We start from the raw sequence: 14,281 nt of genomic DNA on the forward strand, positions 1-14,281 counted from the left end.
TGAGAAAAACAGGGACAGCCATGAACCTGCTGCAGTCAGCCTGAGCTTTTGAGTATTCTTGCTCCACACTTTATGAGCTCATTCACAACTATCAACCGACAATGCTCCAGATTATTCTAGATGTTGTTGCCCACATGAGACATCATAGCAGCAAGACTGTACCATTGTACTCTCTAATTGTCTGCCAGACTTGACTCACTTGTCAAATCATTTGTATACATCACAGACCACTGTCTAAAGAATACTCTAAATCATCAACATCATCAGGCCCAGTGGCAGTGCCTTAAGACTAAAGTATCCTGACTTTGGCACACTGTTTACTAGGATAAGCCCCGACTCTGCTGCGACTCTGTTATGGATAAAATGGAAAATAAAATGGAAAATTAATGGGTTCCTGTGAACAACTAGATTACTCTAGTGGGGAATATATCCTGATGGCTCTACCTTGAAGTAATGTTTGTGTATATGTTGTATGCAGTAAATACTATATAGTAATTACAAACTAGTTACTGTTGGAGTGAAACAATAAACATTCTTTAAAGAAGTAGTTCTGGTGGGTAGCTTCGTCAGCATGTGTAGGCTGCAAAGGAACAAGTAATAGGTTTATTCCACACTGAAAAGAGAAGAAAGGAGACAAAGTTTCAGCTGTGAAGAGCAGGGTGTTATGCTTACTGCATCATGTTAATTTGTTCCCACCCTATTAATATGGCCATCAACAACATTTCAAGTATTAAGACAAATGAAGAGAATATTGTCTGGAATTAAAAGAGCCAAAAGTCATCACAAAAAAGTCAAGGACCACAACACCTTTTTTGGTGAGGGCTATACAGTATATTTATAAACATGGTTATGTACCAATGTAAAGCTGAGAGTGTAACATTGTATTTCAAGAACAACATGTAAAACATTTTAAAGCTCCAATCTCAAAAAATATGCAAAAGTAAATTGAAGGAAAAAGAAGGAAACACCACAGAGATCTACATACATCTGCTCTCAAGACGGCAATACTAATCCATGGGCTTTAGAAGCTGCAGCCCTGCTCATCAGGTTAGAGGAGGCCCAGAGAAAATAAAGGCATACTGTAAGTATACAATTTTTAATTCTTAAAAAATATTAAAATAACTAATAATAATAGTAACAGAGAAAAAAACATATGATAATACAACTCAAAAGAGGAAATCAAAAAATTTAAAAAATAATGTGTGAGGAACTGCTGATAAAAAAATACAGTTGTAAAACTACTGCATAGGTCAGTCAAACAGTCCAGTCCAGTCCAATTAATGAAACAATGCAAACATGTTTGTTCACAAAAGGGCCAACACTATGTCAAAACAAAAACTATTTGTTCAGTATCTGAAAAACAGCACATACATTAGAAATAGTGTTTTTCTAATAGCTTTTCACACATACTCAAATAATGGGGAACCCATCCCTCATGAGTGGCTTCTTTTTTTCTCAAATAATATGTATTTTTTTTCATCAGAAGGGTCTGTTTTTTTAGTTGAGTATTCTGTGTTTTGTATTTTCATGTGAGAATATTTCATAGTTGTGGATCTAATTGTAAAGCTGCTGTAATTTCCACTAATGAGGACGAGAGCAACATTTTTCACAGTAATGTGATTCTTGCCTGGTTTTCTCAGACATCACTCTGGATTTAACCACCACCAGACAAATTTGGAACTGAAAAGACAGTGTGAAACTGACCATGCCTGTTGGAGAGAGGTCCACAGACTGATTGTTGCTGTTGTTAAGTTTCTGGCTCAGTGTGGCTTTCTTTCAGAGGAAACAATGAGACTCTAGTATCCCACAATAATGGTAATTACTGCACCTACAGGTAATCACCTTGTAATTATTGAATCAGACTGATCTTTTACATATGCTCTAATTAACATTTAAAAATGTGGAAATGCTGATAATACATGTATTGTACCTACTGTATCTTCAGCTAATAAAGAATGTATTGCTTCAATTGGAAAAAAGGTTGCTTTCAGTCAGTTGCTAAATTCAAAGTTCTTTTTATCGATTACAATTTCAGACATTCTTTTATCAACTCACATTCATTGAGTGCAACATTTTGTAAGCAAAGCCAATGCAAGAGCATGTTCTTATATTTCTCCCAATAAAATGCCATACTGGAAAACAGAATTGCAATTCAGTATTTAACAGTTTTGCAAGGCCTACTGTACCAACAAAGCAAATTGCACAAGTTGATGTTTTGAGAATGCCAGTAAAACGTCAAGGTCACACAAATGTCTCCAATAATGAACTTGAAACATACAGTGAATCTTTTGAATGGTTGCCTTGTTCAGCTTATGCTTTCAATTAAGTGGGGGTTACTAACAATTTACAGCTTGGAGACAAAATTCTTTTGCCCTTTTTAAGTTTTTTTTTAAGTTCTTATTAATTTCTGCTGAAACTCAATGTTCTTTGACATACACCCTGATCCTAACGAATTAAAGAAAACAGATGCAGCCACTCAGATTGCGCATCAAAACTCAATACTGCGTCAAGATGACTTTGGCATGCCATGGTACACTGCCCAGAGAATCTTCAGTAGCCAAAGAAGGTTGATAGATAGAACTTGTGGTGCATTCGATGTTCATGAAAACATTAGTTTAACTTAATCTGTTGCAGTACTTCTTTAAATCTAGTTAATATGGAACATTAATATAGAATCATGTACTGTAACTCAAGGGAAATGTTGAAAGCTGAAAATAAAAATAAGTTTCTGAACGTCATTAATTGTAATTATTTATAGATATAAATATATTTTTATAGCTGATACGAGTAGCATATTCCACTTTCTTAATAAACATCTGCATAAAATTCTTTAACAAGGTCACTTGTTGTGGTTATTTTGGAAAAGTGTTAACATATTTGTTTTTAGATAGATAGATAATACTTTATTAATCCCGTAGGGAAATTGATTTAACTACAATTCGCTGTCTTATTGTAATTAATAATCATACACTTGAAGTTCTTGTAGAAAATGGAAAAATTAAATAATTAAATTAAGTGAGAAACTGATTACTTCTTCTGCAGTTTTATGACAAATTATGACAAGTTAGTTAAAGCTGTTTTTAAGAGAATGTAATTGTTTGATTGTGTTTTTAAGGCTTAAATGGCAACTCTTGCAGTTACACTATGAAATTAGAGACTGATTTAATTTTACTGTTCAAACAAAAGCTACCTCATTTTTCACCTCTCGAAGGAGGGAAGAAAGGCAGATGCAAAGGAGATGCAAACAATTTTTGTTGATTTCATAATATCACTAACCTTAAATAATCTTGTTGTTTATTGCCCTTTTAAACAACTGGAGACCAGTGGTCTAATCTGGCCTGTAGAACTGGTTTTAACTCCTGACAGTATTCACACGTTTCCTCACTCATGTTCATTCATGTATTATTAATATTATTTTAATGTTTACAAATAGATATACATATTGTGATATATAAAATTATCAAAGATGTCAAAATGCTACATACATAATATTTATTATATTTCTATAAGATAATATGTATATTCTCTTGTATAAGAGAAAGAGTCTTTCTTTGTTAAAAGTACAACTGCAGGCAAAAATTCTACCACTGAACCAAATCTACTTAATTTTAATGAGTTACTTTTTCCATTTTCTGCAAGAATTTCAATTAAACTACAAGCATATTATTTCCCATTAGAATAATAATGACAGCAAAATGTAGTTAAAAACAAGCACGTCAAACCTTTTCCAAAATAACCACAACAGTGGTTAAGTGACTGAGTTAAAGAATTTGAAGCAGATGTTTATGAAGAAAAAGGAAGAGGCTAAAACTTACCAGCTACCGTATGTTAAGGCAGGTTAAGGTTACACTACGCCACCTGGGAGTTTTAAAAAGTATTGCAGTTCTGCATCAGATTATTTGAAAAAATAAAAAGGTGTTGGGTATTACCCTAAGGTGTAACGTGGCATGTTCATTGCAGCACGTAACAAAACACCCTGAGCATTCTGAACAGCTGCATCTGTGTATTCAGGAAAGTTTTTCTAAGTTGTCAATCAAATTTAGAATCTAAATATGTAGTAATGTTCTATTTACTTTTCATGAAAATGGAAAAGCTGGACACATCTTTACTTGAACCTCTGGATAACAGGTCTGCAGAGATTTCAAGAAACACCGCACTTCAGGCTGTTGACAAAAACTACTTTAAAGAATTTTGTAGCTAGATTATGATCTTAGTTTGAGAGCTTTGAAACTACAGCTAAAAAACAGATACCTTGACTTTATCATCAACATAAATAAAAAAAACCTAATAAAAAACACTACAATAACTACAGGGATCCATGAGTTATCAGACCAAAGAAAAAATCTGCATGGAGTTATTCAGTGTTGTTCAGAGTTTTAAAGCAGGCATAAAGCAAACATAACCAGACTTCTTCATACAAAGAAGTATATGGCAAATTTGGATTTATGAAAATCTTCATCTACTTTCCACATCAGAAATACGCCACTATGCTGCAAAACTCCAACACAAATGTACAGTAGCACTAGCTTACAAGTGAAATTGATGAACTGGTAAAGTTGAGAGTTTACGTAAAATGAGAAAAAACAAATTGGCAAAGGCTTCAAAACTATTTTATCCTCTTTGACCAAAAACTGGAACTCAATACATCCAACAGCAAAGTTTCTGTAACCTGTAAAAGTTCATTTTCAGTAGACTGCAGTCAGTTGTATGACCTGCTTGCAAATGTCACTGATATCTGAGTAGTTTTGAAGCAGTAACCCAAAGGGATACAAAACCAGTCAGTTATCAGGCTGAATGTATCTACTCAAAATTTCTGGCTTCTCACAAGTAACCCCTTAGGTTCTTCTGAGTCATCAACAAACATATTGTATTTTCTCATGCAATGCAGTTCATGTTCATATTTTTTTACAAGCACCACTGACACTTGTGGCAGACCTCTCAAACTCATCAAACTGCTAAGTGAAGCCACAAAAGATTGCAATAATTGCATTAGCTGAACTGCTGTCTATAGGTCAATGTCACTTTTCTGCAACACAACGCTTGTCATTTGAAATCTTTGCAGTACAATGAAACAAAACTGAGCCATGAAAACAGTGTGAAGGTTTCCCATTTTATCATGCAGTATTGAAACCTCCTGTCATATTTTGAGCAATTAATTTACATCTTCAGATAAATTCTTTAAAGCCTCTCTGATGGAAGAATAGTTCGGGAAAGGGGCTCATGTTAATCAGCACCACAGTTCCATTGTGTTACACACAATATTTTAAGTGTCAAAAGCTACTGGCCTTTTACACTGTGGAAACATATGTTCCACCAACAAGTGGACAACACAAAATCAGTACAAGGACTGTTGATCCCCGTAGAAAATGCTTGCATTTGGACAGCTGTTCTCAATCTTATGACACCCACTTAATTAACTGAATGTGCAGCACAAAGGTCATTATGAATCAGCAAGTTTTGTTTACTCAGATTAGCCTGCAAGTCATTGTAGTTTCCAGCCATACTGCTAGAATTGTGATACAACTGACCACCATTTGCTAAATCTAAAAACAAATCACTGATTGTGGCAAGTACACAGTGTAATCTGAATCTGAATGACTCTCTATTGTTTCAAAACCTATGAAACACTCAATTTTTTCCTCAGTTTACAGATCTGAAAATAAAGACAACTGTTTAACATGTCACCAGTAAGGTGTTGACTCCACAATAAACAATAAGGTTTTGCAATTTGGTTTTATGTTTATCATACATAAATTCATTACATTCTTCCTACTTCATTGAAGAGAAACATACAGTACTACCCCTACGCTTTTGGCTGAATTAAAAACGTCTGAAAAACAGGTCATTAGTTATATAAGTGATATTATTTTCCAACGTATTCCTCTGACCAAGGCAGGGTATTTCTGATTTAGGTTTGGACAAGCTAGTAGGCTCCATGCAAGCAAACAATTCCTAAAATGTTAATTAATCCTAGGTCCAGGATCACTGATAAACAGCGAGGTACTGTTGATCTCTCCGACCTGAAGAGCTGTTTTATCATTCGTGTCGTTTTCTATTGTAGTTGGAGGTTCTTGCTCCTTTTGATCACTGTGCCTGACATGCACCTTCTCCAGCAAAAGAAATATCCACTTCATCACTCTCTGTTTGCCATCATACCCATTGGCATATTGTAAGAACTGTTGATTAAAGAGATTTGTTTCAAAAGGGAAGCTTCCTTAGGCTTTCGGATTTCCACTTGGGTAGTGTCTTCACCTGTGCTCCACATTTTTGCCTATTAGTTTTCAGTGAAAGGTTATACACATGTATTAGTTGCAGCAGCACTGTTCAGAACAATTATTTTGTCTGATAATATATGTTAAATGATACATGCAAAAAAATTATCTTGGCTAATCATAAACGTTTAGACTTGAAATGCAAGTTACCATTGTAACATAAAACTTGAAAGTGATGCAATAGCTGTTTGCATCAAATGCTTTTGCTTTCCTCTCCAGTATATTTTTTTGTTTTTTAGCTATTATACAGTACTGTACTTTAACCACAGTATCTTTTCAACTTGCTTTCCAATTAAAATATCAATTGTTCTTGCGTTCAAGTCGTAAAATAACTAAAGATATTTTACACATTACACATAAACATACACTGTATAGGGAGGTCAAAAAGGCAAGAATTCATGTCAAGGTCTTGTTTTGTATTACGACAGGTTGCAAAGCATTTAATTGCATTAGAATATCTTGAACCCATTGTTAAGCAAATTTTATGTTTGAGGAAAACTGACTGGGAAAAATATTTCTATCCATAAAATTAAGCTTTATTTTACTAAAATACAGATCACATTACATATTTCTCACCTGCAAAGGGAGATATGTTTTCATTTCAAATTATAAGAACAGTATAACATGAAAATGAGAGGTTTGAAGAAGCCTAATTAAAATCCAGATCTCAATATTCTATAAAAAAGACAAATGTTGCACATTTAGAACTGCTAAAACCATCTTCATTTACTGTATACTCCCACATCATCTAATATGTTTCAGCAATCCAAATGGTGCATAAATATCCACATTCAAATGCTGAAATGAAAAGAGAAAGGACTATTAACAAATAGACTGGAGTTAAAACTTCAAACATGATTCACCCAGAATCACACTTCTCTCTTTCCTAGCGTTAATTCCGCATCAACAGGGTCCGCTTGTCGGCACGCCTGTCTCTATTTGGTGGTTTGAACCAAATCTTTGAGCTGACGTTGCCATTAATTGCAAATGAGAATACTCCAACCGGCGCGTCGCTCCGCCTGCCGTCGGAGTGGGGGAGGAGAACAAAGTAATGTAGCCAATTCATAGAGGGAGATTATTAGGAGGCATGGGAAATTTGGCCAGGATGCCGGGGTTACACCCCTACTCTTTTCGAGAAACACCCTGGGATTTTTAATGACCACAGAGAGTCAGGACCTCAGTTTTACATCTCATCCGAAAGACGGCGCTTGTTTTACAGTATAGTGTCACCCAGAATCACACTTAATTTATCTTATAATATTAACAATATAAAAATAAAATTAAAATCATCAGTGGCAAACAGCATTAAAAAGTATTTAAAATAGAAACCGGAATTCTAGTTAAATCTGTAGAGCAAATAAAGATGTAATGTAACTCTTAAAGATTATAGTGCAAGCTCACAGATATGCCCCAGCTGGGTAGAAACTTGATAATGATTAATTTTGGCAAACATGGTCTGAACAACAAAAGTAATGCAGATTAAAGAAAAAATAATAATAATTAATTTGTTTCCCACTTAAGATGTAATCTATTTAATCTTTATATACAACTTTTTATTATTAAAAGTAAGCAAGGTAAATGTAGTCATGAGGAAGCAAACTGCAGCACTTGGAGAGAATCCAAGCAAACACAAGAACATACAAACTCCACACAGATAGCCCCCAAGGAATTAAACCCAAAGGACCAGTTGTGTGAAGCAGCAATATTAGCCGCTGCATCACTGTGTATCCCAGCTTACAAACTGTTTGTTAAAAGACTCTAGGTACAGAAAACAAAAGCCACAGTATGCTGTTATCCATGTACTTAAATATGTAAAGTGGAAATACAGTACAATGTAGTTGATCTTGTTTTTTTAATAGTCTGAAAACATTATGAGTTTGTTCTGTACACTTTTAAAGGAGGAGTTTGTGCTGTCTGTATACCACTGATATTGCTATTTGATATTTTAGAATTTCTCATTACTTCTTTGCAGCGTTATTATACATATTATTCTTGTCTCCTCAGTACACGTTGTGTGTGTTCTAATTAAAATATGAAAATACATTAACTGCAACAAGTAAAAAAATAAACAAAAAGAAAATGCAGATTATGTTAAATATTTTATCCATTTTTGAAGCATTCGAGGATTAATGGGATTATTTATTTTAGAGGAGTTTATGTTGAAATAAAGATTTTTAGTGACAAAACTGTTTCACTTTTTGTTGCATCTGTTCATTAATTATTTCTTATACACTGACTTTAAATAATGAAATGTAAATTTTGTTCTTGAGTTTGTGCATGGTATCTCATCTGTCATCTCAACAGTGCATGGCAGTAAATTCTGTCAAGAATGTAATCAAGAATATAATGTTGATTTTTAGGTTAACTCTGCATTACCAAAGAATCGAACGGATTTCTACCGTAACTTTACAAAAATAATTTCTTGGTCTTTGGAAATGTACTTAAACTTAATTAACTTAAGCTATTTTTATCACACTTAGCTACTTGTATGTGCAATGTATGTGAAATACAGTACCTTAAACGGTTATACTTAAGCAGTTTCTACTAAGTATGATTATTTTTTACAATTTCTGATACTTAAAATATCCCAGATATACTGTATAATAAATTCCTATGGAATTAACTAATTAGATGCCCACACCACCTGTATGTATACATCCAGTACATATGACTCAATGATCTCATATTTTGACCATGCATCATCTCCATCAAACGCAGGCTGTGCTCAGTAAAGAGCAGAAATGTCAGTTCAATGAAACTGTCCTTTGTTAAGCTTTCTATATTAACAGAATATATCTGTTTTCAATGTTATTTTCAAATAAGATGTGTTTTATTTTCTAGCACATGCGGCATTAACATTTTAAAAGAATAATTACTCTGCACTAGGCTTGAATGCTTGTACAGTATGCATGTAATACAAATCAGAACAAAATATGGAACATATATTTGTGATACAGTCCACTAAAAGACATCACATACAGTACAGAGGTCTTAACAGCTTTCACACACTGAGGAATGATTAGTTTAAAAAGAATGGCGCAATATTATGCTTGTCACTTCTTCCATGGAATTCTTTATCGAAACATGGCTAAACACATTTGAAACATTAGTATTCAGTGAACCATTAAAGAATGCATCCTTTTTTTTCATAGATCAAAAAAATGTCCCTATAGTTGAGTGTTATTTTCATTTGACCACCGCTGCCAAACATAAATAAAAAACATATCACCAGACGCAACAACCCACTCTGCAAAAGACTGAAAACGTGAAACCTTTTTATAAGATTACTATCAATACTTTTATATACAGTACATTACTTTTAAGATTTCTTTTTGTTTCCATTCTAAGCACAACTATTCTGTCAGTCACCAATATGAAAGAGCACATTAAGAGGATAATAGAAAATAAGGGCACACTATCCTGCTTAGCTGCGGTGCCTAATAATTCTGGTGCCTCCCTGTGAAAATTCTAATTAGAATCAAACTCTTTTTAACATTGCATGACAGAGCTGAACAGTAAGAATAGCAATGCTCATCTCTGCTATTCATTGTCATAGAGTACGCAATTTCTGAGATACCATTAAATTTGCCAGTTCAGTATATAATAATTTCTGTGGATTAGTTAAGGAAGTGTTTTAGAGATGCCAAAATATGTTTCTTTTAAAAAAAAGGCAAACCAATTAAATACTAAAAGCACGATAAGAAAACCAATTAGTTTCCCATATATTATTTAGGATTTATTTTATGCAACATAACCATTTATCTGCACACTAATAATGGTATTTTCACCTTCCTTATTTACAGCCGTTAATAAATGACCAACATCTCAAATTTTATGTATTGCTTTTTCAAATATATTTTTTTCTAAGTCTATTTAGATTAACATAAAGGAACATTCTGGTTTTGTAAGAGTGAATCATTATTTCGCAGCAGCACATTATTTCAAGACAGAAGTCTGTACATCTTTTCTTTCATATACTGTGCATACAATGAAAATTAAACTGCACTATTTCTTTATAATTGTTGCTTAAATCCTTCAATACATGTGCATTCTGGTTTGTGAAGGATTTGCTTCTGTTCAGCTGCAAATGACAACAACAATCGCCCTCAGGGCAAGGACAAATCCCTCAGGGATAATCAAAATAAGGAATGTATTAAGGAACTGATTTGAGTTTTATTGTGAAGGTGCAGACTTTGATTAACATTGGTTATTTGACATATTGTTATATGTTGATTCAAATAGCTCACAAGTGGACTGGTGCTCGTTTTAGAGACTAGTTTTCATTCCCTATTTAGCCCCACTATCATGGTAGAAGAGCCCCTGGGACCTTCCAACAGCAAAACAGAAAAATGTTTCATTCACAACCATACAAACATTAAATTAACAGTTCCAAGGCAACCCATTTCCCCATAATATGGCTTTTGAATACAACATTGTAAACATTCATCAATTTTCTAACCGCTGCATTTAATTCAGTGTCACGGGGGAACCGGAGCCTATCTTGTATTATACATTTCAAGTGTATTTTAAATATATTTATAAAAAGACAACATGTACTGTATTTTGTTTTTTTTAATATTAGAACACAAGATTCTCTATGTGCTGCACTTAAGGACCACTATTAATTTTAAATGAAGCTAAATGTATTTATTACATCTGACAAATATACCAAATTACAACTACTAACATTACGAAATGTTCTGCTGCTTTTTCATTGTTGACTAGACGTCTATATTTAAAGACAAAATAACATTACAATTAATAAATGGTAACAACAAATCTCATCCACCTTTATTAATTGAAACTACTGCATCTATATAGGAATTTAGACTTTAGCGTTAAGCTGAAAAGTACTAATATTAAAATCAATAATAAAAATGACTACGCTAAAAAATAAATATAGCAATGTAATATTATGTATAGTACCTAAACAAGGCACTGCTATCGTTAATGCAGCTATAGTGTCTATAAATCATATGGATTGCTGTCTATCTTGAAAATATAGCCGCACTACATTGACCACGGAGTTGCATTTGGGTGGGGTGTGACTGAAAAATAATGTTTTTTTATGGTTAAGTTAATAACTAAAACTGTGCATGCTAGAGTGGAACCTTGACTATTTCAACTGTAATTCTGTTCTATTTTTCAATTCTCAATAAGAATTTCTATACTGTAGGTACCTCTGACTAACCTTATACAGTATTTATTGCAAGAAGTCAAGATCTTGTGTTGCACACACCATTCTTATTAACTTTCGTAAATATTTCAAAATGCAAACGCTAGTCATATGTAATAATTTCATTGTTTTCCTTCTAAATGAAAATCACTAGAAGGATGAATATAAAAATGACTAACTGCGACGCATTTGAAAAATCGCAGCAAAGAACACAAAAGAACATTGTTTTTCCACAATGAACCAAAGCTCAACTTCTGTGTTGTCAATTGAGTGAATGAGTAATCTTTAAATGCTAACCGCGTTCTACCTATTATGCTGCATTAATAAATACCATGCAGACTCCGGCTCTACTGTTTATCCAATTCTCCACCAATTGCTTTGAAAAAAACAAGCGGTATTTCTATATACCCGAAATGACATTAAGCAGATACCACATATAACAATGCAATAATATGATAAAAAAAAATCACAAGTATTTACATCCATTAACGTTGGAATAATAACGTCCAAAATATTCCTCGTTTAAACATGCTGCAAAAGATTACTCGTTTTAACTACAGCACGAGCCGTTTCTACTGTATATTCATCGTTCCCAAATGCATTAAAACAAAGTGCTCATAAATGCCATTTTGCTGTATTTTGTCAAGAATAAAACGCTACAACATATTAAACGCTATAACACGGATTTTATCATGACATTTACATTCCCTTTACTTTACCAGGTCTGAAATAGCTCCATCGCGTTACTTTCCCCCACTGCTGTCTAAATGCTGAAAACACAAGCCAGAAAACCAAATCCTTCAGCAATACTTATAGATTACAGAGGAAATTGATGGCTTTTTATCTGCATATTTTTATTACTTTAAGAAAAAAGGAAGATTTTTTAACGTAAAAGGAATAGAAGAATCACAACCTTACCATTGCAGTTGTAATATCTCGTGGAATGACGGTTTCAAAACACCTCCCAGTTTTGAGTTCAATTCATTCACGTACAGCTACTGTAGGTCGTTTCCAAACCAAAAAGCGCCTACAAATGACAGTCAGGTAATGCTCAGCGCGTTTTTTCCTTTTCTGAATGCGGGGGTGTAGTACCTTTTTAATAGGTTTTTACTTTAGATTGCAATCCTTTACTGAATTAAAACAGCTATCTTTTGCTACGAACAGTTTCTTAGTCTTGATGACAAGATTTAGACGTTGCAGCCTGAAGTACGATTATGGGGAGACACTGGTTCTTGAACGGGGTGTTATATCCCGCGAAAGAATTATAATTCGTGTAAAATGTTCAGACATCTAACCATGTCCAGCTGCTTTGATATATAAATAGAGTATATAATTATATATGTGGTCGATTAAAGTAAGAATACGTTTATTTTTTTCTCCATAAACTGTGTGCCTTCCCAGGCAATGCTCAACATGCTTGCAAGCAGGTACTTGCACACCCCCGAAGCAGATGTTCAGAGCCAAGGGCCAACCAATGAAACTGCACTATTTTATTATACGCAGTGTATGAAGGTTCGGTGAAAATGCAGGGCTAGCGCAAAAGCCCCAATTCGGAAATAATAAATGTTCGAATATTATTTTGTTGTTTATGGTTATCATTAAATTTCGACCTTGCTCCATCATAAACAATTCTGTACGTGTAATCGATTTATACAGTACATACTGTAGCTGTCTGCAAAAAAGAACTAAGGAAAGACGAATGCAGTAGGTAATGTACACATTGACAGATTTTTTTAAAAGCACACTGTTGAACGTGCATTTCAGCAATTGGATGATTGCTTAGTATATTTTAGTGGAGTTGAAGAATCTTGAACAGCCATATCATCAAATCAGAACGGGGGGGGAGTGTTATCGAAAACGTACATTCAATTACGCGAAACAAAATACTGAAATAAAGTGCAAATAGAATAATGTACATGACCTGTGGGATTGATATTTACCAATGAAAGAATCCAAATGAATATTACAGATACAGTACTGTAGGAGTATTTGCTGTAAAATGCTCTAAAAGGGTAAATGTACAGTATACACTATGTTACTACCACGGCATTTTAAATCCATGAATTGCAACACGTAGAATGTTGATATTTTGATTAGGCCAATAAATTTATTTTTTCCAAATATTTCATTTTATTCCGCTAAGTTTTAGCATCATGCAGTTATCTGTTGGCAGGTAATGGCCATGTGATATTAGTTATTGGTGATGTTAGAATTGGAAGATCAAGCAGAGTGCACTGCTATTGGTGCAGAACGTGTCAACAGTAAAACCCAAGTACTGCATTAGCTGTTGTACAACCTTAAACACTGAGTGTTCTTCTGTTTGGTTGCACGGTGAATGATGGGTTTTTAAATATTCTGGTTCATAACCTTGGGCAGATACCCAGGTTACCCCAAAAGTAAGGAATTCTGTAACAAAATATACCTACAGTATATTGTACCTGCAATGTTGTCTCTATGGCAAATAGCAGAAGATACACTTTAAACCAATATTTTAAAAGATGCCTTCTTCTTTTGTGATGAAACTGCGGCTTTTTATTTAGAAACATGGCTAATTTTGTACCATTGGCAATTAAATGTTTTGCCCATTCTTCATCTAAAAATAAAGATTGGTATCACTAGAATCCATCCATCCATTTTCTAGCCATTGTAATCCAATTCACGGTCATGAGGGAGTAGGAGCCCATCCTAGCAAACAACAGGCACAAGGCAGGATACACCCTAGAGAGGACACCAGGCCATTGCTGAGCAGACAGGCACAAACTCACATTTTCCCAGAATCCAGTTAACCTACCAGAAACCAGAGAATCTGGAGGAAACCCACGCAAATACGAGA

General features: G+C 34.0%; 1 protein-coding gene across 3 annotated transcripts in view; it reads right to left on the reverse strand.

The window, feature by feature from the left end:
* Positions 1-12,486, reverse strand: part of LOC148832732 (pituitary adenylate cyclase-activating polypeptide type I receptor-like) — a 129,281-nt gene extending 116,795 nt beyond the window's left edge. For all 3 annotated transcript variants that reach the window (XM_088918560.1, XM_088918561.1, XM_088918559.1), the window contains exon 1: positions 12,367-12,486. The gene's annotated coding sequence lies outside the window, so the exon portion shown is untranslated. The remainder of the gene's footprint in view (positions 1-12,366) is intronic.
* Between the last annotated feature and the right edge of the window lie 1,795 nt (positions 12,487-14,281).

Source organism: Atractosteus spatula, chromosome 6 (assembly GCF_055471065.1).
Source record: "Atractosteus spatula isolate fAtrSpa1 chromosome 6, fAtrSpa1.hap1, whole genome shotgun sequence".
In the NCBI taxonomy this organism is placed as follows: Eukaryota; Metazoa; Chordata; class Actinopteri; order Semionotiformes; family Lepisosteidae; genus Atractosteus; species Atractosteus spatula.